The following is a 27,631-nucleotide window of genomic DNA, read 5'->3' as shown; positions in this document are numbered from 1 at the left end:
AATACACACACATGCACATGTACACAGTGCTGATACATGCAGCTGAAAACAACATACATGCGTGACATCACGAATGTGCCTACTTACATACACATTCATCCAAACATGTGTGCCCACACAACTGCATTTGGCATGCAAGCCTACACACACAAGCACCATCCATGTCTCACACATGACAGCACTCGCATGTGTTAGCCTCACGGTCCTGTACACCCCCAACCATACTCGGCCCCATACAAACAGATGTGCAACCGGCACACTACTGGCACATCACCACACGCACAGCTTACAATCATGATGCATGTACACTTACCGCTCGACTCCAAACGGGTCTGCCTCTCAAGGACCTGGACGTGGAGCGCTGGGGATATGCGTTCCAGTAACCTCATCTGATCTTCCGACAAGTGGCCCTGGCGCCCCTTAGCATCCGCTGCCTTCAAGAGGCGCCGGGTCTTGCTGAGGGTCCTGGACCTGAAGTCCTCCCAGCGCTTCTTGACATGTTGGAAGTCACAGACTGCCACCCCCTCTGCGTTGATGGCAGTCACGATGTCTGTCCAGATCCGAGTCTGTCCTTCCTTGTCGGTGCGCACACTTCCGTAGAGGGCATCATACTGCCCCAGGACTTGCTCCACCAGGACACCAACTTCCCTGGCACTGAAGCTGGTGCCCCTTTGCCTCTCTGACCGGGGGTTGTCAGTGGTGCCAGATGTTGCAGTGCCCGACATGACAACCCCAGAGGCAGGAGTGAGTGGGCAACTGGGTCCTGGGGCTGGGCTGTGGAGCGATGGAATCCCAGTCGGGAGTCTTCGGTTCCAGCAGAGGTGGTCACAGCAACAGCACCCCTGGCTGATGTGCAGGCAGCAAATGGCAGGGCACCTGGGTAGCAGGCAGTCAGGCAGCAGCAAATGGCAGGTGGGAGCGTGCTCGGGGCTCTGGGGGGCAGTAATTCGGCCTTGTGGGCAGGAGCGTGGTCTTCTGTGTGCTTACGCGTGGCCAGCTTGATACGGAGTGATTTTGCATGTGAAAATCCTGCATGTCTGCGTGTAAATTGAGGAAAGGCCCTTAGCGTGTATGCACGTCAGCACGCATATGCGATTTCATTGGACCAAAGGCCCTTAGCGCGTAAGCACGTCTGTGACGTGACGCGCGCGGGTGTTTCCCTCATTACACGTGACATGGATGCCCATCGGAACACTCTGACAGTTGGTTGAGGTGTACACATGCATGCAAGTGTGGTGGTGAGCGCGCATGTGTAGTGCACTCCCTGTGTTGCATGTTATGTCTGGCTCACCTTTGCCTGCTCATGCTGTTGTATGTGTATGGATGGTGCTGGCAGTTGCGATGTGGCTGTGGTATAGCTCATGTGTGCAAGTTGAAATGACATGTGTGTTGCCGATTGTGATGCCATGTCTGAGGTTTGCCAATGCCACTCATGTGCAACTGTCATGTGTGTATTGTACAGTGCCCTGATGCCTGTGTTTTATTCCTCCCTGTCTGCAGCGTCAACTGATGAAGAGGGCGGAGACGGTGCTGTGGAGCACAGCGGCGGGGATCGCACCGCCAGCCGGAGATGCAAGGCCCGGCTCCCCTCCCAGGTTGTGATCTCGTCGGGGAGTGAGGAGTCCGGTGCCGCGTCCCAGGCCGCAGCTGCCGGGGGTAGGTCCAAGAGGCGGAGGTCGGAGTTGGACTCCTCGGCAGCAGAAGGGGCAGCTGGGACCCCGCAGGGCCCAATGGGGGAAGATGGCACGGAGTCATCCAGGTTGGTGGGGGGTTTGGTGGAGGAGGAGGCCGTGCAAGCAACAGAGACGGGGTCTGGAGGTGGGGATTCCACTGGTGCTAGTGGTGCAGTGCAGGACCAGGGTCAGGAGGCAGCACAGGTCGCCGCGGAGGTGCCTGTGTGCAATCCTGTCCCTGATCCTGTCACTGCATCATCTTGCACCAGCAGGGATGCCTAGGTCCAGACCCGTTTTCAGGCAGGGGATGAGCTCACGACAACTGGCCTTCCTCTGCCTGCAGACGTGGCTATCCGGGTCCGGGTTGAGCCTGTCCTGACTGGTGTGGCGTTGCGTCAACGGGCCATGCGAGGTGACCTGTAGTCTTTTCATGAGGAGACTGCACTTCATCTCGAATGGCTCGTTGACGGCGTCGGCCTACTGGGACAGGTCACCCAGGCCGGATTCCTCCGTTTGGTGGGGCTTGCTACGACCCCCTCCTCAACTGAACCCCCTATGCGCCAGTCGTCCTCCGTGCCATCTTCCCACCCATCAGTCACCTGGGTGCCCTGTGGAGCTGCCTCTGACGGTGCGGCCAGGCTGGTGGAGGAGGCATCCCTGCCACAGTCGAGAGTCGGACGTCCAGCAGGGGTGGCCACATCAACGACTGCACCCCAGCCAGCGGAGGATGTGCAGGCAGCAGGAGGCAGTGCACAGGCAGAGGCGCAGCAGCAACAGCAACGTGGTGGGAGCCATGATGGCTCGGGGCCTTCCACATCGGAGGGGCAGGCATCGGCCGGAGGGCAGGAGGACCCAGGACGGGAAGTGTCTTCCGTGTGGCAGCGGTTGGGCCACGCCATAGATGCGGAGCGGCAGCGGGCCGAAAAGGCACGGCTCACGATGGTCAGGGCGGAGAACTCCATGCGGAGGGCCCTGAGGCGGGCTGGGTGCCTCAAGGCAATCCGCAGGGAGTTTGGGGTGAACATGTGGACGCCGCTGCGGACGCTCGGGGCCATGGAGCAGGACCGCCTCTGGGACATTGAGCAGGAGTTCGATGATGCCCTGGCCCGGAACATCCCGAAGTGAGCTGTCGGACTAGCCCGCTGCCCTTGAAAATAGTTCTGTAGTTAGTGTTAGGTTTCCTTTGGTTTAGCATTTTTTTTGGACCTTTTGGACAATGAGCCACATTTTTGTATATAGTTTTTTTTTTAGGTAGTGTTATTAGATAGGTTTCATTTCTTCGGTTGGGATCATGGACCCTGGATTGTTTATCTGTGTATAGTTGACATTTGGATTTTCATTTTTTTATGATTTCCCCATGGAGCAATGGTTTTCGATTTTAATTTTCCATTGGATTTGCTTTTGTGTACTGTGACTTTGGACACCTTTCCTTTGCATTATGATTTGTGGTTTTGCATTATTTCACGGACCTGCTGTTTTTTTAAAAAAATTCTATTACTGTTTGTTTATTTTTGATTCATTTAATGTTGCTTTTAATACATATTTTTTCTTCAAAGTTCAATGTGTAGTATCATCTCATTGGTTTCATGCATATCATGATATGGGTTTTGACATTCACTGACACCTATTCGGTGTATGTGAGGGACATGTGTTCATTTCCAAACTTGCTATTGGGGTTCTATCATGTTTTTGCCATTTCTAAGGGGCTGGATGCAATACTGGGGTGGGTGTTTGGCATTTGGAGGCTGACCATAAAGGCTAGGGATCTAGATTGTGGTGACATGTTGGCTGGGGGACATGAGTGGGGGCCTGGTGGAGGCTGCCCCTGCACTGCTGGGGGGTGGGGGTGGTGGGAGATATGAGTGGAGGCCTGGTGGAGGGTGCCCCTGGATGCTGGGGGGTGGGCGTGGTGGTAGACATGAGTGGGGGCCTGATGGAGGCTGGCCCTGCACTGCTGGGGGGTGGGGGTGGTGGGAGACATGAGTGGGGGCCTGGTGGAGGCTGCCCCTGGATGCTGGGGGGTGGGGGTGGTGGTAGACATGTGTGGGGGCCTGATGGAGGGTTCCCCTGGATGCTGGGGGGTGGGGGTGGTGGTAGACATGAGTGGGGGCCTGGTGGAGGGTGCCCTTGGATGCTGGGGGCTGGGGTGGTGGTAGACATGAGTGGGGGCCTGGTGGAGGCTGCCCCTGCACTGCTGGGGGGTGGGGGTGAAGGGGGACATGTGTGGGGGCCTGGTGGAGGGTGCCCCTGGATGCTGGGGGGTGGGGGTGATCGGGGACATGAGTGGGGGCCTGGTGGATGCTGCCCCTGGATGCTGGGGGGTGGGGGTGGTGGTAGACATGAGTGGGGGCCTGGTGGAGGGTGCCCCTGGATGCTGGGGGGTGGGGGTGGTGGTAGACATGAGTGGGGGCTTGGTGGAGGCTGTCCCTGCACTGCTGGGGGGTGGGGTGATGGTAGACATGAATGGGGGCCTGGTCGAGGGTGCCTCTGGATGCTGGGGTGTGGGGGTGGTGGGAGACATGAGTGGGGGCCTGGTGGAGGGTGCCCCTGGATGCTGGGATGATTGGGTGGTGGGAGACATGAGTGGGGGCCTGGTGGAGGGTGCCCCTGCACTGCTGGGGGGTGGGGGTGGTAGTAGACATGAGTGGGGGCCTGGTGGAGGCTGCCCCTGGATGCTGGGGGGTGGGGGTGGTGGTAGACATGAGTGAGGGGCTGGTGGAGGCTGCCCCTGCACTGCTGGGGGGTGGGGGTGCAGGGAGCCATGAGTTGGACATGAGTGGGGGCCTGGTGGAGGGTGTCCCTGGATGCTGGGGGGTGGGTGTGATGGGAAACATGAGTGGGGGCCTGGTGGAGGGTGCCCCTGGATGCTGGGGGGTGGGGGTGGTGGGAGACATGAGTGGGGGCCTGGTGGAGGGTGCCCCTGGATGCTGGGGGGTGGGGGTGGTGGGAGACATGAGTGGGGGCCTGCTGGAGGGTGCCCCTGGATGCTGGGGGGTGGGGTTGGTGGGAGACATGAGTGGGGGCCTGGTGGAGGGTGCCCCTGGATGCTGGGGGGTGGGGGTGGTGGTAGACATGAGTGGGGGCCTAGTGGAGGGTGCCCCTGGATGCTGGGAGGTGGGGGTGCTGGGAGACATGTGTTGGTGATCAGTAGTGCAAGGTGACATGTGGGTTGGCTGGGGGTCATGGCCATGGTGGATGGGTTGCCTGTGGGACACGAGCAGCAGTGCAGGGTAGTCCCTTGTGGTGTGGGCTGCCTGCAGGGGCCGTGGAGGGTGTAGAGGGAACACCTGGGAGGACCCACACGGCCAAATCACCTGTAGCATTCCCGGGCACCACCGAAATACACGTACCCTGCTGAAATCGCGTGTGAATCTTCCCGCGCACCTCGGAATACACGTACCCAGGCCAATCGCGTGTGGAACTTCCCGCGCACCCGAAGTACACATACCCAGGCCAATCACGTGTGGAAATTCCCGCGCACCCCGCAACACACGTACCCAGGCTAATCGCGTGTGGAACTTCCCGCGCACCCCGTAGTACACGTACCCAGGCTAATCGCGTGTGGGACTTCCCGCGCACCCCAAAGTGCACGTATCCAGGCCAATCGCGTGTGGAACTTCCCGCACATCCCGAAGTACACGTACCCAGGCCAATCGCGTGTGGAACTTCCCACGCATCCCGAAGTACACGTACCCAGGCCAATCGCATGTGGAACTTCCCGCGCACCCCGAAGTACACGTACCCAGGCCAATCGCGTGTGGAACTTCCCGCGCACCCCGAAACACACGTACCCAGGCTAATCGCATGTGGAAATTCCCGCGCACCCCGAAGTACACGTACCCAGGTCAATCACGTGTGCGACTTCCCGCGCACCCCGAAGTACACATACCCAGGCCAATCGCGTGTGGGACTTCCCGCGCATCCCGAAGTACACGTATCCAGGCCAATCGCGTGTGGGACTTCCCACGCACCCCGAAGTACACGTTCCCAGGCCAATCGCGTGTGGAACTTCCCGTGCACCCCGTAGTACACGTACCCAGGCTAATCGCGTGTGGAACTTCCCGCGCACCCCGAAACACACGTACCCAGGCTAATCGCATGTGGAACTTCCTGCGCACCCCGTAGTACACGTACCCAGGCTAATCGCATGTGGGACTTCCCGCGCACCCCGAAGTACACGTACCCAGGCCAATCGCATGTGGAACTTCCCGCGCACCCAGGAACACACGCACACGCTATTTTTCACACAGCGGGTGTCCATGTTTGTCGGTACCCTTTTGCACCTCATTTGTCCTAGAGGGCCACTGTATGGACCATTCATCATGGCTGTATATGGGTGCTTTTTGTTATCGCACATTTTGGTGCACATTTTTTTCAGGCGCAGGGACGCTACCGCCTGCTTTCTTGTGGCTTACTTGTTTGGCCCTGTGCGCGTCTTTGACCGTGCGCTGGTTTGCCCTATTTGATTCCTTGAATACGGGTTGTAGGGGAGCGTGTGGGCGTTCCGCGCACTTGCCTCCTGTACTTCCCCCGTGACGCCCATATTTTCATGCGTTGTTCCCCATTCCGAGTATTATGCCCTGTGTTCCGCCTACTTTTGGGATGTGCGCCGCGCTATGTGCGATTTCGCAGTGGCCGTGGCGCATGCTGTTGGATGACCTGAGCGCCGGCGTGCGCGGCGCACATTTTCAGCGCACATCCAATGTTTTTCTTGCGCACTGACTTCCATGAATCGATGTGCGCTGGTTTCCCTTCGATTTTCGCACTTGCACTGCGATTTTCGCACTTTTACTGCGAATCTCACGTTTTGGCACCTCTGCGTGGGAATTTTCGGCGCACATTAATTCCATGAATCGACCCCTGTGTGTTTTACTCCCTTGCAGTTTCGGTTGTGTGGAGCGCAGAGTGCCAGTTTCTTTCAGGCAACAGAGAGGTAGGAGGGGAGAGAACCAGTTGAGAGGGGGGACATTTGTCAGGTAGCAGTTCTCATTCAGCTAAATTGGCAGTTTTATTAACGGCATCCTGTCGTTGTTCTTTTTTTGAATTGGGATAATAATTTAAGTCTATGTAACGTTTACAACCTAGTGCTGGGCAAACATGTAAATGCATATTCATGCTCCTGTGTGAGTGACAGCTTTGAGGTAACGATTTGTGCAGGGTTTTCCTGTTTGGTGTTTCTCCCCCGTAGACACTGTTTGTAAGGTGAGGGAAGTTAAGGAGGTTTACGTCCTTGCAAACAAGCACCTTATCTTCTCACCTTTCGGGTGAATAGAGTATTTATTTTGGGAGTTTCATACGCATTGCCTCAGTCACACTCTGTTCTATTGTCCCATCACCTGTGTTCCCTGAGCTACAAGGCCGGGGTCTATGGATGGGTCATTCAGCCTGGTTATTTGGTATGTGTTTTTTATAAAAAACAGAAAAGTGTATGTGTCGGGCATTGATCAGGCTTCGGATATTGCTGATTAGGAGGTCCCTTTCCAGTGTTCGAGTTACTTTCATACTCGACCCCACAGAAGGAGAAAGAGAAAAGAAAAATACAAAGCAGTTGCCGCATTGTGGTTCAATTTCTTCCCGTGGTCCAATACTGCGCGTATTTAGTTTATGCATTTTACTCTGTTTTAAAATGCAGTACTTCCAATCCTACAAGGTCTGAGCAAGGCATACTGTGAGGAGAAAAAAAAAACACTTCGGATCCACTATTCACAGAGAGGAACATGAAAGTTAGTAATTCCAGTTCAAAACGGTCCCTGACTCACATAAGTCAACAGGTTAGAATTTGCTCCAGCACACCAGGAACATTACACAAACGTTTATTCCCTTATTCAGTGAGTTGTTCCTCACCATTCACCATTTAGATGGTAACAGAGGGGAGTAACCTACACAACTTTACAGACTGGTTTACTATTTATGTTTGACGGTGTATGTGGGGATCTTGTGTGTCACAGACTGCAGCTATCACTAGGCCCGTGGGTAATCATAGTTGTCACCTCCCCCTGGTAAAAACAAAAAACTGCGTGTTCTATGCCATGCACTGAACAAACACGGGTTTATGCGTACATCGTAGAGCTGTTGCCGCCAAATGGAGGCCTGCACTTCATTATTCATCTAAAATGTTAACGATAATTAACTGTATTTAAAGGTGGGGTCTCAAGTCTGCACAAGCTTGGTCGCTCAGGAATGAACTGAAGTGTCGAAATGCATATTTCACTAGTGTGTATTAATTCCCCAAGTCATCTTTAAAAAGGGCACTGCTGGTTATGTAATTAGGCTTTAAATGTAGTCATTACAGGCCTTCAGCATTTGGAACCATGATTAGGAGTTAATTTTTTAAATAAAACAATGGGCCTCATTACGAGTTTGGCTACCTCCAAATGCGTGTAAGGGTCCCAAAAAAGGGAATTACCTGCCCATTCTGAATTTTGTGGGCCCGGTAATTCCCATTTTTGGGACCCGGGCCCGGTACCTCCCCATTCCCATTTGAGCCCCAATAGGGCTCAATGGGAATGGGGAGGATGCTAACAACGGACCCGTTAATGACAGGCCTGTTGTTAGCATCCTGGTCTGCTCGTGGGTGCCGGTATGCACGTCTGGCCAGACCAGACGTGCATACCGCCACCCGCAAGCAAACTCGTAATGTGGCGGCCCGGTTTGAATGGTGCCAATACCTTTCCGCCACCGTTCATACCGTGGCCGCCAGGGTCATAATGAGGCCCTATGTATGTTATAACCATCTGGTAAATGTGTTTTACTGTGTTTTCAGCTGTACGCCCCATGGTCAAGGTATTGCTGCTTTAATTATTTATTTATGTGTAAATTATCAAAGCAACCATGCAGGGTGACAATGTCATTGGTTTACTGTGTTCATTCCAACATAGGTCACACGTTTAATATGGTCCTTTCCGATCCCAGGACATATCAAAGTTTGGTTAGATACAGGAGGTTTGGTATCAGCTTTATTTTGCTGCCTCAGTGAAGACTCTTATCTGATACGTCTATGGTTGAAGTTGCTTCTTCATTTTATCCCCTGTTTCTCACAACTTGCGCATGTGTGCTGTAAGGTGTACGTGCCCATTTTCAAGTTTACCTACAGGTGGTTTTCTATCATACATCCCACTACGGGCTCTCATCAAACATTACAAATGAAAGACTGAAATGCGTTCCACTTACCAAGGAACACTGGGGACAAGCTAACGAGGCATGGTAGGCTGATCCTTGGTAGTACAATGAGTAAGTAGTCCATTGTTGTTTTTGCCTGATGGGCAGCTGAATACAGCAAAGGAGGACATGGTTGGAAAGTGTAAACAACAACTTGACACTAAAACATTGCGCTGGGGTCGGGAGGCGGACTAAGGGGGCCCTGATTGCTGTTGTGGCTTGCCCAGCGCAAGTGTGTTTGGTGCTATTGTAGGGTGTTGCAGTGAATCATTTGCACCTGGCCCCAAGGTGGAGTGTGTGCAGATCGATAATTACAACAATACACAGTAGTAACCTTTATGTGTTCCCGGCGGGCCGATATTTTCTCCAATGCTGCTACTATAAATATAAAAAAGTGTTGTTTCTTTGTATTGAAAGACATTTTGAGTTTCATATTGTTGTTTTTATAGTGACAATTTGAAATTGTATGAATCTTATTGGTATAACATACATTGCTATATATACATGGAAAAACTGCACTGAATGTATTGGTATGAGCTGACAAATGTTTTAATCCTCACTCCAATTGTTGGCATATCAGTATATTGGAGTGGAGTATCTTTTTAAAATAAATATTGTATCATTCATAGTTGCATAGGTTGGCTTTTAATTGAGGGTATTTGCATGGTAGCCATCGATAGTCGACAAGAAATGACATAATATATTATATATGTGCTTAAAAAGTCTGGGGAGACGAGGAACGTGACGAAAAAAAGGCCACTGAATGTCCTCCTAATGCAAATGCAATGAAAAAAGCTGCCCGATGTTCAAAGCAGATAGATGAGGCCAATGACATGGTTCATGAAATAGCAAGCTTATTGCATGAAAAAGAAGCTCTAACTAGTAGTGGCAAGGCCTCAACTGACGCAAGTAAGAAGGGGATTTCGCTAGCACTAAATATAAGCCTTGCAAATTCCCAAGAGGGAAACCGTTATCACAAAGAATGGAAACCCAGAGAGAACCAGGGAACCCATAAAGAAAGGTACTATTGATGGAAATGTCACGCTCCCAGTACTCCTTGGCATTGGCAACACTTTAGTTGGCTTCTAAATCCCGAAAATACCAAACAAAGTAGTGAGAAGAATGATAGGGTCCCCGTTGACGTGACTGGACAACATTCAAGTAAAAGGGCAGGGGGGGGGGCATTAGAATCAGAAAAGCTAATTAATATAGGGACCACCAGCACAACTAAAACCATTCACCACCTGGAAGTCGCCATTTCCAACAGACTTGATATATCAACATCAAAGGGAGCCATGGATGCAGGGAGGTTCAAAAGGAGAGAAAAACAGTAACATAATAGCAGTAGATTCATGGACATGGGGGAAGTCAGCCAAGTGGAGGCCACAAACCAAATAGCGTCAGCCACAGACTAATGTACTGGATGGAAGGCAATGGAGGCCCCAAATGAATACCTCATTACATATGGAAGTGGAAGAGCTCAAGGCCCATGTCTTGAAGAGGACAAAGCTCACTAATAACTGCTCCACTAGGCACATGGATGAGAGATAGCTTGACAAATCTGAAATTGTCTGATAGTGGACCGCACATTGAAACAAGCAGCACCATGGTGAGTGAAGCAAATAAAGTTATACATGTATTTGTTGTAAGTAATCCCCCAGCTAGAGCAGTTAAAATGCAAGGAGTACATCTAGGGGATTTGATGAAAATAGATGAATAAACCCGGCAAAATGTATCAAGATGAAATAAAGAAATTATGTATATCTAGTGAATGCCCCAATAGTGGGAAGAGGGGCTAAAGAACTCAGGGACCTACTGATAAATAACCCCATTCACTGGATTAGAACCAAAATAGGTTGCTGTGCCATTATTAGGAGCAACATAATAAATTGCATGCAGCATTCATACCCAAAAAATCAGCAAAGGGACTTCATTTGAGTTGAATTAAATGAGAGAAGGCTGGTAGAAGGACTATTGAATATCAAACAGAAGTCCTATCGGCGCATGGCCTAGAAATCATGAGAGCTGGTCTTCGAATAACGGATATTACGGATATAATAATAATTATTGGCGTAACAAATACAAGAAGGAACATCCGAACTATTTATTTATTTATTTATTTATTCAAATTTGTTGAGCGCACATCAGCCCAGAAGCATCGTGGCGCTTGTTACAGACATCTTAGTTGCAAAGGAAACCGTAGTTACAAGCAGTACATAAGTTACAGAGGAAATATATACAATAGCAAGGCAGTATATTTACATGGCTTCCTGAGAGTTTGCTAATTATTTTGCAAGGAACAAGGTTTTCAGTTTCCTGCGAAAGATGGGAAGTGAGTTTTCCGTTCGGATGTCTAAAGGGAGAGCGTTCCATGTCTGTGCTGCAATGTAGGGAAAACCTAGACCTCCGGCTTTGGCTTTTTTGATGCGTGGGGTGCAGAGTAGGTTGGCGTATTGCGTCCTAGTGGGACGTGTGGAGGAAGGTTTGAGGATGGTATCTGAAAGATAGGACGGGGCGGAGAAGGAGAGGCATTTGTGAGTGAGGGTGAGGATTTTGAGGGTGATCCGTTCTTTGACTGGGAGCCATTGGGCTGAGAGCCTGGCCTGGGTGATATGCTCTCTTCTTGGGATACTAAGAGCGGCCCGGAGAGCGTTGTTCTGTGTGATTTGTAGTCTATTTATGTTTTTGGCTGATGTGCCTGCTAGGAGAGCATTGCAGTAGTCCAATTTGGCTCCAATGGTTGCCCTCGCTATGGAGAGGCAGTTAGGTTTAGAGAGGTAAGGCTTGATGGCGTTTATAAGTTTGGTGGTGTGTGCGGATGCGGAAGTGATTGCGCTGACTTGTCTAGTCATTGATAGCGAAGAGTCAAGGTATACTCCCAGTGTCTTGACGGCTGTGGACACGGGGATGATGGAGTTGTCAATGGAGAAGTTAGAGTACAGTTTGTCCAGTTTGTCTAAGGTGTTCTGTTGACCTAGTATCAAGATTTCAGTCTTGTCACCATTGAGGCAGAGGCCATTAATTGCCATCCATGCCTTGATGATGGAGTAGATAGTGTGGAGTGCCTTTGCGTCTTCGTTGTATGAGCCTGAGAGGGGTAGAAGTACTTGTGTGTCGTCCGCGTAGTTCGTGTAGGTGATGCCGTATGAGTCAAGTTTGTCAAAGAGTGGCTTGGTGAACAAGTTATAGAGTGTAGGTGCAGTGCAGGAACCTTGTGGGACCCCGCAGTGGATTGTCGTGGGAGTGGCGTTGGCGATGCCCGAGAAGACTTTCATGGCCCTACCTTCGAGGAAGGAAGTGATCCAGGCGGCTGCTTCTTTGGAGAAGTTAGCTGAGTGCGTGAGGTGGGAAGTGAGAATCTTGTGATCAACCAGATCAAACGCGGCTGAGAGATCTAGAAGAAGCAGAAGAGCCGGCTTGCCTTTGTCCATGATTAGGGTGATCTGGCTCTTCAGATCTACCAGGGCTGTTTCTGTGCCATGTCCTTTCCGGAAGCCCGATTGCCTCGTCCCGAGGATGGAGTGGGTTTCCAGAAAGTGTTGGATTTGGCAGTGTGCGGCTTTGTCCAGTAGTTTCAGCAAGAATGGCACGGTGGTTATTGGTCTATAGTTGTTGGGTTGTGAAGGGTCAAGAGTCGGTTTTTTTAGGAGAGGCCGGACCCAAGCCTCTTTGAGGTTGGCTGGGATGATGCCTGTTTTAAAGGACGCATTGATGAATGCAGTGAGGAGCGGCGCAAGGCAGTCTGCGCAGTCTTTGACTAGTTTAGGTGGGCAAATGTCGCCTTTGCATGGGGAGGGTTTGAGGTTTATTAGAAGGTTGATAACTTCTGTTTCCGTGACATCTCTGAAGGAGAAGTCAGGTATGGTGGGCTTTGAGGAAGTGGGTGGGGTGTTGGTCGGTTTGGTTCCTGTCTGGTGAGGAAGTGCTTTGCAGTGGTCTTTGATTTTCTTTTGGAGAAGGTCAATTTTGTGAAGCATGGCAGCTTGAATGCTGGTACACCACGCTTCATCTTTGATTATTTCATCTGGAGTATTAGGGGGGGAGATGAGCTCATTAAAGATTGCGAAAATCTCTTTGGATTGTGACTTGGCATTGGCGATACGAGTGTTGAAGGCGTTGGCTTTGGCATTGGAGATAGCTCTCTTGTATTGGTGGGAGATTAAATTGAATATGTTTTTGGTATTGGTGCAGGGGTCAGATTGCCAGTTTTTTAGTGCTGCCCTTTTGTGGGATCGCATTGAGTGTAGTTCTTCAGTAAACCAGGAGTTGGAGTGTAAGGATTTCTTCTCTTTTTTCCATTCAAGTGGCGCTATTACATTGATAGCTTTGGTGAGGACATCTTTGTAGATGTCTGCTAGGATATTGGGGTCGCTAGCGAATGGGGGGGCTAACACTGGGGTATTGAGGTATGGGCGTAGGTTCTCCTCTGTGAGTTTTTTAGAGCTTCTGACTTGTGCAGCGCTGGCAGGGGTCGGAGTCTTAAGGTTTTTGGTGATAGGAATAGAGAACTCTATGCAGTTGTGGTCAGTCCAGGGCAGTGAGGAGTTGGAGGTGATAGAGGAGAGGCAGTTATGGTCTGCTATCCAGTCAAGTATGCAGCCTTTGATGTGAGTAGGACTTTCTACTTTTTGGATGAAGCCCAGGTCATTGAGTTCCTTGGTGAGAGTGGCTGCAGATTTGTCTTTGGGATCATTAAATCCGAGGTTGAGGTCCCCTAGTAGAATGGTTTTGGTGGAGCTTTTGATATTGTTGCTAAGGATGTGTAAGATGTTGTCCTGTGAGTCTGGGGAGTTGCCTGGGGGGCGGTATAGTAGGTGAATGTTGATGGTGCTGTTGGGTGACAATGTGAGTTTGGCTGATAAGAGGTCAGAGTTGTTGGTCGAGGGGTGACTGACAGGTCGGAGCTGTAGGTTCTCTTTGTAGATGAGGGCTACTCCGCCTCCTATTCGATCTGGCCTATCTTGTCTGAGTATGGAGAAGCCCGGTGGTAGTGCAAGTGTGACGGCAGGGCCTGATGCTTCATGTAACCATGTTTCGGTGATGGCTAACAGGTCAATGTTATTACTGGTTATAATGTCATGAATATCAGAGGCATGAGCTGGGAGTGATCGGACATTGAGGAGGGCACATTTGATGTGAGGTGTGTGATGTTTGCTTGTGGAGGTGTGAGTGATGGTCGTGTCTGGTATGTTCTGTGAGGTGGTATTGCAGGGTGTGGCTAGGTTAGTGGGTGGTGGACTGTGGGTGTGTGGGTATTCCGTGCGGGGGCAGCGTGTGGAGGTGGTGCGGGAACTCAGTCTATAGTTTCTGAATTCAGTGGGAAGGGCTAGTGTGCTAAGTTCTGGGGTCTGCGTGCGCGCTCTAAGTCTTTCTAGTTTGTGCAGAGTTACTACACAGGGTGTACGATCTGTCATGGTAGGTGTGATATCCTTAATAGCGAGATGCTTGTGGCAGAAGAGTGGGCTGGGTGGTGTGTGTGTGAGGGGATGGATGGGAGGGTAGAGTTTGAGAGTAGTGAGTGTGGAGAGGAGGGTGAGCAGCGTGGTGGCGGCAGTGGTGAGCTTGCAGGACGCTATGGGCATGATTGTGTACTTGGTGGTGCTGTAAGTGGGGGGACTCAACACACAACTTCAAAGGTGGTCTGTAGGCGACCATAGGGCACAACACAACTTCAAAGGTGGTCTGTAAGCGACCATAGGGCACAACACAACTTCAAAGGTGGTCTGTAGGCGACCATAGGGCACAACACAACTTCAAAGGTGGTCTGTAGGCGACCATAGGGTACAACACAACTTCAAAGGTGGTCTGTAGGCGACCATAGGGCACTACACAACTTCAAAGGTGGTCTGTGGGCGACCATAGGGCACAACACCAGGCACAGCATGAGCCAGACCCGTATAACGATCGAAAAGCACAGCATCGGACAATGGGAGGCTGAGCTTGGCCAAAGGGCATAGCAAGTGGTATGGGTAACAGGAGAGCACTATTGTAACTAGTATATAATACCAATTGAACAGCTAGTGACAGTACTCACGTTGTTTATGTCCTAGTAAGAATTTGTTCATCCGCGTCCATCCAAGAACGAATGATACCTTGATGAGGAGAATGTGTGTGATCTTGGGGGTCCAACGGTAACGGTAGAACCCCGGTGCGAACAGGGGCAAACAGGGCAGTCGGCCTTATGTTGGCCTTGGGTGGTCGCCGGCTTCCGCCTGCCGGCGGATGTGTGGCCTTAAGAGCTGCCTACACAGCGTTGCTAGGCAACGTACAACGCCCAGCCTCGCTTTCGGGCCGCATCGCGCCCGACATTTTGTTTTAGGAAAAATGTCGGCGCGAGCGGATCTGGGGGCTCTGGAGGCGCGGGAGGCTCCTGTGATGAGGTGGGGTGCCCAGGGGGGGCAGATGGCCAGATGCAGTTGCGATCTGCTGCTGCTCTTAGTGGGGATCCACGCCGCCTCCGTCGAGTCGGGGTCTCCGCTGAGGTCCAAAACGGTGGTGGGGGGCTCCTGCCCTCTCCACAGCGATGGGGGTCTGAGGGGGCAAACAGGGCAGTCGGCCTTATGTTGGCCTTGGGTGGCCGCCGGCTTCCGCCTGCCGGCGGATGTGTGGCTTTAAGAGCTGCCTACACAGTGTTGCTAGGCAACGTACAACGCCCAGCCTCGCTTTCGGGCCGCATCGCGCCCGACATTTTGTTTTAGGAAAAATGTCGGCGCGAGCGGATCTGGGGGCTCTGGAGGCGCGGGAGGCTCCTGTGATGAGGTGGGGTGCCCAGGGGGGGCAGATGGCCAGATGCAGTTGCGATCTGCTGCTGATCTTAGTGAGGATCCACGCCGCCTCCGTCGAGTCGGGGTCTCCGCTGAGGTCCAAAACGGTGGTGGGGGGCTCCTGCCCTCTCCACGGCGATGGGGGTCTGAGGGTGCAAACAGGGCAGTCGGCCTTATGTTGGCCTTGGGTGGCCGCCGGCTTCCGCCTGCCGGCGGATGTGTGGCTTTAAGAGCTGCCTACACAGCGTTGCTAGGCAACGTACAACGCCCAGCCTCGCTTTCGGGCCGCATCGCGCCCGACATTTTGTTTTAGGAAAAATGTCGGCGCGAGCGGATCTGGGGGCTCTGGAGGCGCGGGAGGCTCCTGTGATGAGGTGGGGTGCCCAGGGGGGGCAGATGGCCAGATGCAGTTGCGATCTGCTGCTGATCTTAGTGGGGATCCACGCCGCCTCCGTCGAGTCGGGGTCTCCGCTGAGGTCCAAAACGGTGGTGGGGGGCTCCTGCCCTCTCCACGGCGATGGGGGTCTGAGGGGGCAAACAGGGCAGTCGGCCTTATGTTGGCATTGGGTGGCCGCCGGCTTCCGCCTGCCGGCGGATGTGTGGCCTTAAGAGCTGCCTACACAGCGTTGCTAGGCAACGTACAACGCCCAGCCTCGCTTTCGGGCCGCATCGCGCCGACATTTTGTTTTAGGAAAAATGTCGGCGCGAGCGGATCTGGGGGCTCTGGAGGCGCGGGAGGCTCCTGTGATGAGGTGGGGTGCCCAGGGGGGGCAGATGGCCAGATGCAGTTGCGATCTGCTGCTGATCTTAGTGGGGATCCACGCCGCCTCCGTCGAGTCGGGGTCTCCGCTGAGGTCCAAAACGGTGGTGGGGGGCTCCTGCCCTCTCCACGGCGATGGGAGTCTGAGGGGGCAAACAGGGTAGTCGGCCTTATGTTGGCCTTGGGTGGCCGCCGGCTTCCGCCTGCCGGTGGATGTGTGGCCTTAAGAGCTGCCTACACAGCGTTGCTAGGCAACGTACAACGCCCAGCCTCGCTTTCGGGCTGCATCGCGCCCGACATTTTGTTTTAGGAAAAATGTCGGCGCGAGCGGATCTGGGGGCTCTGGAGGCGCGGGAGGCTCCTGTGATGAGGTGGGGTGCCCAGGGGGGGCAGATGGCCAGATGCAGTTGCGATCTGCTGCTGATCTTAGTGGGGATCCACGCCGCCTCCGTCGAGTCGGGGTCTCCGCTGAGGTCCAAAACGGTGGTGGGGGGCTCCTGCCCTCTCCACGGCGATGGGAAGATAGCATTGGTAGTGCTAGCCCAGAACTAATGTGTGACACAAGAGATCATGGCCCCAGTAGTAGCAGTTCTTTCGAGAGTACTGTTGCAGTGACAACTGAAAAAGAGTACCAAAGCCCAATAACTATTATGGTAATAACCAATCAACATCCAACAATTTACAAAGGCAAATAGTCAGGATTAGAGCAGCGCAGACAATGAGGGAAATAAGTAGGGTAACCCACACAGTTGCATTTAAATTTCGAAGGCAGGGTAAGATTGCGAGCCAAACAAACCATAGTGGGAACAGTCACATAGGGAAGAATGTGTGATATGGTACACGCCCGATTCAGGGAGTGGCATGCTTGGTGCTAGCGCTGAGGAGTAGTAGGGTTGGAGGTGTGCTTAATCTCAAGGATTATTGCAGGATTAACAAAAAATCGAAGTTATGAGGAGTGGGTAACATTTCTTAGAGGATACGAGAGTGTGTTTACAGGAAACATGGACTACCTGTGCACTACACCTGCATGGATATGCCACTTTTGACATACAAGGCGTTCAAGACAGGGGAGGTGACCTAGCAGTGGCATCCTGATACGGATTGATGCATAAACTGATATCACTGTAAAGGCCATAAACAATGGCAGCAATTATTTCCTGGAGTTACAGATAAGACTAGGGATTGGCCATGAAGCATTCTTGATAGTTATGTATAATAGGCCTGAAAGAGAGGATAGACCCGCAGAGGCATTGTCACCCGCTAAATATTTGAACGATTATAGTGGGAGACTTCAATTTAAAATTTGAAACTCTGAAAGTGACGGAGGGTATCTGCGAAGAGGATGAACATTTATGAGGCATTCAACAGTGGCCTGACCCAGAAGAGCATATTGAAATGCCACTGAGGTGGACAGTATATTAATGTAATTTAATCTCTGGGCATTCAATGGTAGGGTGCCAGGGGACATCCCATCAGAAAACACGGTTATGAGTGTCTCACATTCAAGCCTGTTAGATTATGTACTTGTTAAACTAGATTGCTGGGTTCTGTCAAGAAATTCAAGATGTTTTGCCGAGATCCAAAAGCGACCACAGCCCTCTAGAATTAATCGTTCTAGGGATACACAGCGCAAACCACAGGGGATCTAACACAGAATACATTGTGGTGGGGCATGCTGGAGGGTGACATAAACATTTTTATAAATAATAAGAAGGGGGAACATGCAGAATCCTCATGGGAGTCCTTAATGGCAGCTATTATAACAAAGACATGTAGAGATTTTAGAAGTTGATGTAAGCAGACAGTTCAGAATCAGACATCAATCCAAGAAAACATCCCAGAAGTGGTATTGTATGAACATGTAAAAGTCTCTATAGTGAAACACGCATACTCAATAATGAACAGGCTCTGTTGGGAGTAAGCCGTGATGGCTCTGGGCAAACTGCACTAGAATCCTCACAAGAGGCAATACGGGTAGCAATCGTGAGCCAAAAAAACAATAAAGCCCCAGGTCCAGACAAAATTTCTATTGACTCGTACAAATCGGAGCACAGATTTAATGCAGCAATAAATTCAAACTCAGTTGCGCCGTCCTGGACGTAGGCAGAAAATGTCCGCTTGTATAAAAAGGGAGGAAGGGAGGACCCATGTAATTGCCATCCAATTTCATTACTGGATGTAGGGGGACAATATTTGCCAGAGCAGTGCTGGCACATTTGGGGACCTGGACAGGTAGCAAATATGGACACACAGGAAATACGGGTAGCAATTGTGATGCAAAAAACGATAAAGCCCCAGGTCTAGACACACTTTCTATCGACTTGCAAAAATCGGAACTACAGATTTAATGCAGCAATAAATTCAAACTCAGTTCCGCCCTCCTGGACAAAGGCAGAAATGTTCCCCTTTTATAAAAAAAGGGAGGAAGGGAGGACCCATGTAATTACTGTCCGATTTCATTACTGGATGCAGGGGGAAATATTTGCCAGAGCAGTGCTGGCACATTTGGGTACCTGGACAGAGAAACAAAACATAATAAACCAACTGCAGGCCAGCTTCCAAACAGTTACCAGCGCCATAGATCAGAGTTTGAATGTGCAACTTCTTTATGACTAATATGTGGTTCTAAGGAAAATTAATGTATACACTGGATTTATGGACTTAAATACTGCATTTGTTAGGGTCCAGAGGGCAAGGTTATGGAGCATTTTAATAAAACTAGGTATGCCCCAAGCACTAGTCAAAGCAATCCAAATCATCTATATCAAAAATGAAGCTGAGATAAGGTGGAATGCAGAGGGTAGGACATTAAAAATGGTTGAGATAAATGGGGGGTATGCCAAGGTTGGGTGCTCACACCAAAACTGTTTTGCCTTTTTGTTTATGGGACTATAGAAAAATTATAAGCAATCCCAACAGATGCACCTGTAATGAAGATATACAAATACCCGATCCTCATGTTTGCAGATGATACAGTCCTTATGTCATTGATACCGGCTGGATTGAAACCTCCATTTTTTATATTTTAAGAGTTTTGAGTGACACAAATGGCATAACCATCAAAACACAAAATAAACATGTATTTGTCTTCAAGAAAAATTGGAATAGGAAAAAAGGTCAGGATTGATATTGAATTGAATGGTGAGAAAATAGAGCAAGTAGGTTGCATCAATCCTAATAAAGGTCAGAAGCACCCAAACAGGTTGGAATGTGCCCTGCCACCTAAAGAAAATGATTAATTTGGTCATTCTGCATGTGGACATTGTCAAGAAGCTAAAGGTTTCGTTATGCTTCAGCTGGGGCGTGGACCGGCTTTGATTCCCACAGGCGATCACTGGTCCATTTATCAGGTCTGTACAGCTACCTGTGGCCCATGGACCCAAAATAGGTGCCAATGGTCACTTTATATATCTTTTGGGAGACCTGGGACATTACCAAAGACCATGCTCCAGCAAAGCGGCCCATACCCACTGATTTATTTATGTAAAGTTATATATTTGTATAGAAGGTATTGTACTTTAATCAGAAACACATACAAAGAGCCAATACGATCAGCAGCCTGTCTCATGCTTGAATTTCCTACATTTAACAGATGAGGGGCATACGCAAAATCTTGCACAGTGTTTGGCATCAAACCTTGGACTAATCTCCCCCTGGATAGCAGGTAGACTGCTACATTGGGTCTTCAGAAAAAGATTGAAAACCTTGCTGTATGACTCTGATTGAATGACTATTTCTTAATATATGTCCCTTCTCTTTTGGTTGAGTGCTGAGAAACCCTGGGGTCATAGTGCCTGTTCACATTGTTAAAATATAAATAGACAAGAATGCGCACAATATTCACGACAGACCATGCCCTATGTGACTTACATAGGAAAATGAGTATGAATATGAATGAGTAAGTAGGTGCACATTACAATTGGGAAGCTGTTTCCCTCACAACACTTGCCCAGCATGTAAACAGTGTTCTGGGGCTGCTTTTCTACTTGAAATCAAGGTACTATTCACGCACATTTTATTGAGTTTCATTATTGCTTATAATACTCCAGCTTCAATGTTAAAACTCAACAATTAAAAGCCTTTCACACCTTGGAGCTGAGATTTCACCAGATACTTCACCTGATAGTCTGCGGTGTCACCAAGATTGTTTTAAAACTCAAAATCAGTTGTTTTTCGCGTTACATGCTGATATTACTATTCCATTATTGTGCAACTATTATTACTGGATAATACTTATACACTACATATCAGCAGAGGAGATACCTTGTTTGTGAGCTGATTGTATCAATTGTCAAGTGGATTAAACTAGTATAATTCATCACATTTGTGGGTTTACATTAATTCCTCAATATGACATCAGCAAAGGGTCAAGTTAAAGAAACACCCATATCGGCAGCTAATAAGAGACAAAAGCGCAAATCGCCAAAGCGTAAAGAAGACTCTCCTGACTCTACCATGCAGGCCATCCTTATGGAAATAAAAGCCCTACACTCTTTATGGAGGCAACAAATACTAAACTACAGCAAATTGATGACAAATGGTCTACCTATGAAGCAAGGATATCAGAAGTGGAGGAGAGAATTGGTGACACAGAAGATGTCACTGGTAGATTGAAGGTGCTTGAGAATACAATTAAATCCATGCAGAAACTACACTGAAAATTTAGAGAACCACAATAGAAGGAATAACTTATGTATTGGTGGTCTGCCTAAAGGTATAGAAGGGGACAATTCCATTTTGTTTGTAAATACCCTCCTAACCAAACTCCTGGATATACCGATGTCAGATCAGCTAAACATCCAAAGGGCTCACCGGATTGGATCAACAATCTCAGAGCAGCCTTCTAGCTATGCCTCTAACAACTCTTCTAGAACCATCATGTTTGCACTACTGGATTATGCACATGTTCTTCTTATATTAGAGAAAGCTAAACTCATAAAACAACTTGCATGGAACGGTAAAAGGATCTTCATCACCAAGGACGTATTCAAAGACACGGTGGATAAAAGAACATATTTTCTTGCTCTTAGACCAGCTCTAAAACAACTCAATGCGAGATATGGCATGTCATGCCCCCCACTGCAAGCTCGCCGGCTCACTCATGGATTTCATCAGCTTCCTTCAATGGCCTAATTCCATCTGGTTGCTGGCTTAGGATCTGTACACTATTTTGGTCCTGGAAAGTGGCTTGGAGGTTGCCATGGTCACGCTGGGCTTCCCGCAGACCCAGAATGAGAGCTCCATGATCCACTGTCACACGTGTTCACGTGACTTTGAAGCCGCCAGTGCTGTATCAACACTGTATCCAGGGAACGCCCTATCCAAGGAAAGGGTAAAACCGAAGCAACAGCTGATGCTGCGCTTCTGATTATGTGTATTAACCCCAAAGCTTTCTGCCAGTTGTTTTTCCTATTACGCCATTATGCTGTCTCGCTAATTGGATACCTATTACTGACCCTGTTTGTGAACTTCTGACTCTGCTCTTGGTTCTGTTATACAGGTTGATATTCCTTCTTGGTTTGACCCCAGCTCACCATTTGGGCTATTCTACTGTTGCTTGACGAACCCGGCGTGCCTACTGGATTTGCTTTCTCTTTCCAATTCCACTTCTTTTCTACATTGCCCACTTGGGTTTGCCCTGGTCTGCCTCTCCCTGCTGGTCTCCACTCTCTGTTCTACCTTTTGGGGCTGTAGCAAACTATCACAATCTTCCCATCACTCCACTAGAAATGTACATGTTCCCTCCTGGTACTTCCTCCCAGTACTTTGATGTGTTACATCCCGCACTAGACCTGTTGATGCTACACTGAATCAACAGTGCCACAACCCGACTCTAGAGTGTCCCTTGTGCCACCCGGGCTTAGTTCCTGTACTAACCTACCTTCCCCTTGTTGATTCATACTCCTTGCTTCTCCAGCAGCTCCTTCTCCTGGGATACAGACCTCCTGGACAGCATAGACACTGCAACACGTGGCAAGTCCCAAGAAAGGGATCTTACTTGGTGCTACTTTGAGGATTACAGGCTCCTTTGTTCAGGTTAGTGATTTGTTACTCATTGGTGTTTCGTGCTTGTAGTTCTTTCCTGTTCTTGAAACACTTTCCTAATTGAGGGTCTTTCTTGTTGTTCCAGCCTGGTGTCCCTGTTTTGGTGTAAACAAAAACCCTTTCAAGTGATTTGCTCATCTGACCCTTTCATAGTATAGGACAGTAGGGTGTATCACTGGGAAGGTCTCTCGCTTGGTGAGGAGATCGGGCCTTCTGGTTCTAGATCAATTCCGAGGCAAGAATCCCTGGCACTGAGTCCCTGGGGGTCCTCTCGGGTGAGTACCCAGTTTGTTTTACGCACCTGTGTTTATGCTTATCGTGATATGGCATCATACACACCTGGCTAAAAGTAACTCTAAATGGTCTCACTACCACCTTTCAAGATCCAACGGACCTAAGACACTTCATCCAAAGTCAAAGAAGAGGTGATATGGATACATTGCAACCACCTAACTGATCTTCACCACATGTGCTTCATCTTTACTTATCTAATGTTTGCCTTTATATTTATTTACCCGAGCGGGCGTTGGGATGGCTGTACCCTCAGAGGCTCTCCTACCCCCATTTTTCTCTTTTGCTCAACATTTATTTTTTTATTTTTATTTTATTCAGATTTGTAGAGCACACGTCAGCCCGGGGGCATCGTGGCGCTTGTTACAGAAATATCTTAGTTACATAGGATACAATATTTACATACAAATACAATAATTACAGTAGACATGTAAACATGGATTGGTGTGGCTGCTTCCTGTTAGCCACTGCTTTAGATCTATTTCAATCATGTTGATTTTGTTTGTCCTCCCACTTTCCTTATGTATCCCACCTTCTGTGTCTTTGTCAAGTGCACAAATAAAGTCAATCACCTTTCAAATAAGGTTATCTAATTGTGGCTCAATAGAACTTCTGTGGCCTCTCTTGTTGTAATCAATACTCATTTTGGCTTTTCACCCTTTATATTATCTTACTGTGACTTAATACATTCAATGTAACATCGTGGAACGTCAAAGGGCTACATAACCCTATTAAAAGGCAGAAAGTATTATCTCATCTTAACAGAACCAAACCCTCTTTAGTCTGTATCCAGGAATCCCATCTCTCCAATGCTGAGACGGTCATGCTCAAACATTATTGGGTGGGCCAAGTCTTCTCCAGTGCTGCTAATGGAAAGAAAAAATGTGTTTTTATATTAATTTAATTCATATGAAATGTAACTGTCAAATGTTGGTGAATTAATCTGATGACATAGGCAGATGGTCAATGGTGAAACTATTTGTTGATTCCATTGAATACACGGTTCTCAATATCTATGGACCTACATCTCGAGACCCCTTCTTTTGGGTGCAACATAAAAAACACATTTTCCTCTCAATCCCAACAATCTAATCATTGGTGGTGATTACAATGAGATTATAGATCCATTCCTAGACAGGAAATCCAGTGTGTGTTTCAAACCTACCAAGTCTCATGCAAAATTCACCAAGTGTATCTCCGAATTAGGCCTTATAGACACCTGGCGTATCATTCACCCTTCAGACTCTGAATTCAGGTTATTTTCCAATCCTCATAAAACGCTGTCTAGATTACACTATATTGTTATATCTAAACCCCTAGCTAGTTGCCTCCTAGATGCCAAAATTGACTGTATAGCGCTATCGGATCATGCACCTGTCCATATTCAATTATCCTCCCACAAAATATTAAAGGATCGAACAGAGGGAGATTTAACTCAGCACTCCTCAAGGACAAACCTTTCACTCCCCTAATAACCCAATAGCATGACAATTATTTTGCAGAGAACATAAGCCAAGACAATTCTGTCACTAATAACTGTGATTGCTACAAAGCGGTGCTTAGAGGACACAATACCCACTGACCGATTTTGAAATAATCTTAAATGTCATTATTAATCTAAGGATACAATATAATAAAATCATAACACAGTACTCCTGTGAAAACCTCTTAAAATATAAAGCAAAAATGGACCAACTCTCGAATAGATCGAGTAAGTCCTTGGCGTCATATCTGAAACTTAAAAAAGGTGAAGCCACAATTGCAGGAGTCAAAGAAAGTGCAGGTAACAGAATGTTCTTCGAGAAAAGAAATTAAAAAAGTCGTCTCTAATTTTTATCAAAAATGATATTTCTCTGAGGCTTCTCCTAACAATGAACATGTTCAGAAATGTCTCCAAGATACACCTCACTCCACCTACCCACTGGTTAATCTTCAGTCACTTAATGCCCCCATAACACTTAGCGAAATAAATAAAGCTATCAAGGACCTAAAGAAGGGTAAAGCTCCTGGACCTGATGGCTTCTCCAGTGATTTTTACACACACTTTAAGGATATTTTAATACCTAAACTAAACTTAATTAACTATTTTCTCAATTCATCCAAGCAGGTGGGGAATGAGGATCATTTTCAGAAGCCATGCTCATAGTTTTTACCAAACCCGGCAAAGATCCTGAACTTCCTCCAAGTTATAGATCTATCTCCCTCATTAGCACGGATTGTAAAAGCTTTGCAAAAATCTTAGCCAACAGACTTCTCTCGGTACTACCCAAGCTGATAAAACAGGATCAAATAGGTTATATCAAAGGCAGTCTATCCTCTTGCAACATAAAACTGGTTATAAACACCTTAGACTCTATTCATGGCTCCAAAGATCCACATGCAGGAGTTGCCCTGGATGCAGAGAAAGCGTTTGATCGGTTTGAATGGGACTATATGTTTGAAGCACTCAAATGGCATGATCTAGACTCCCCGTTTCTTGCAATAATTAAAGTTCTCTACTCAAATCCGATGACATCCATCTTTAATAATGGACAAATAACCCCATACTTCCCTTTATTTAGAGGCGCATGCCAAGGATGCCCTCTTCCCCTCTACTGTTTATCTTAGCTCTAGAACCCTTTTTAGAAAGAATAAGACAAAACAATAATATACAAGGTATACGGTGTGGAGATATGCAAATTAAACTGGGGGCATATGCCAATGATGTCATATTGCTACTTAAAAATCCCGATATATCCCTGACACATATTTTAGATATTATTTTGCAATTATCTGTAGACTCAGGATATAAATTAAATACAGACAAGTCAGAAATCCTAACTCTCGACGTGCATTGTACCAAACATCACATTCTTACCTCAGGCATAAAATGGTGTCCCAATGGCATTATGTTATGTTATGTTAAGAAAACGTATACAGCGCACGGCCACCCAAGGGTATCATGGTGCTAGAGAGCCAAAGCAAGACAGGTAGACCAGGCCGCACCATCTAAAACAGAAGGGTTTTGACGGCCTTTCTAAAAGACAAATGATTAGATCGTTTTTTTATGGCCACAAGGAGCCCGTTCCATAGTTGAGCCGCAGAAATGGAGAAGCACACATTGGAATAACAATACACATAACACGTTGGAAGAGGCAGAACACAAATAGTGTTTAGGATAGTAGCGCGTGAAATTGGTGTGGATGTATTCTGCACCCAGGCCATTTAATGCCTGATGAACAATGCATAGTGCTTTGAACCTCACCCGGTGGGCCACTGGAAGCCAGTGCAGGGCATGCAGAACGGAAGAGATGTGAGCTCCATATGGAGTATCTGAGGCAACCCACACCGCAAGGTTTTGAAGACACTGGAGCCGCAGGATCAGCCCCTTGGGTTGGGCTAGATGAAGAGAGTTGCAGTACTCAAGCCGACTAAGCACCATAGCGGCCACAACTGGGGGGCGTACAGCAACAGGAATCATGGGGAGTACTTTTTTCAGAACTTTGACCTGAAAATGACCCGCTTGGCACACCGAGGTGACTTGGGCGTCCTTAGACAGGAAGCCGAGAGCACCACACATAGGTTTTTCACCTTCACTGCCAGAACAGGAAGAGAGCCAAGGGAAGAGGGCCAAAAGGAGGACACCCACAGTGAGGTATCAGGAGGAGCACCAACCACCAAGACCTTGGTGTTGTCTCCGTTCAATTTCAGCCAATTGTGGTTCATCCACTCCCCCACAGCAACCAGGCACCATCGAGGACACAACGACACTTCAGCCTGATCAATATCTAAGTGGATCAGGATCTGAGTGCCGTCACCATAAGAGTAGCACCAGACACTGAAGGAGCAGATGAGACACACAAGAGCCCAGATGTATATATTAAAGAGAATTGGAGACAAGGAGGAGCCCTGCGGCATCCCACAGGTCAAATTGTAGGGGGCTGATCGAAAAAGGGGCATGGAGAGAGTCTGTGTATGGTCACCCAGGAATGATGAGAACCAGACTCGCACCTGCCCACATATCCCTATCTGAGCAAGACGGGACAACAGAATGGGGTGGTCCACAGTGTCAAATGACGCAGACAGATCTAACAAGATTACGGCACCAACCCCACCTGAGTCCACAAGCGTGGCCATATCGTCCTCAACTGACACCAGCACACTCTCAGTGCCACTGCCAGGCCAAAGCCCGACAGAAAAGGGACCAGAAGGAGGGAGGACTTGAGATATTTGGACAATAAAGCAAATACCAGGGACTCCAGAAGTTTAGTGAGAAAGGGGAGCAGAGAAATAGGATCAAAGTTAGATAGAACGGAGGGATCTAGTGAAGGCTTTTTCAAGAGAGGGATAACCAAAGCAGATTTGGGCTTCGGCAGGATGAACCCCGACTGGCACGAGTGGTTAATGGCCTCTGTGATTTCCACCAGGAGATCGGGGGAAATCTTCTTCATAATCGATAAGGGAGCAGCGTCCGACGGAGCACAAGATTTTAACTTTAGAATGGCAGTCAACACACTCTCCTGGGAGAAGATAGGGAAAGATGACCATCTTGACATCCCCACCGGGCTCTGGGGTTCAGGCGGGTGATTGCCGCCAGTAGAGGAAATAGTAGCCAGCGAGATGTTGGTCCAGATGGTCTCTATTTTAGACACAAAATATAGTGACAAAGCATCGCAGAGTTCTTGAGTAGGAGAGACAGTGGGAATCAATGTTGTAGTAGATGTGAGAGACTTAACAGCAGAAAAGAGGGCTTTGTAAATATCTTGGTATACATATCTCCTCTTCTGTCAAGGATATTATCAAACTTAATACTTCTATTCTACTCTCTAGAATGAATGAACTCACAAACTCCTGGTCCCCCCTTTACTTGTCATGGTGGGGCAGATTAGAATCCATTAAACACATGATTTCTCTTATTATTCTGTATCTCTTATTCATGCTAACAATGCCTCTTCTCTCCT

The sequence above is a fragment of the Ambystoma mexicanum genome, chromosome 6p (assembly GCF_040938575.1).
Source record: "Ambystoma mexicanum isolate Mex_15411 chromosome 6p, UKY_AmexF1_1, whole genome shotgun sequence".
Taxonomy (NCBI): Eukaryota; Metazoa; Chordata; class Amphibia; order Caudata; family Ambystomatidae; genus Ambystoma; species Ambystoma mexicanum.
The sequence above is the reverse complement of the archived record's forward strand: the minus strand, read 5'-3'. Positions refer to the sequence as shown.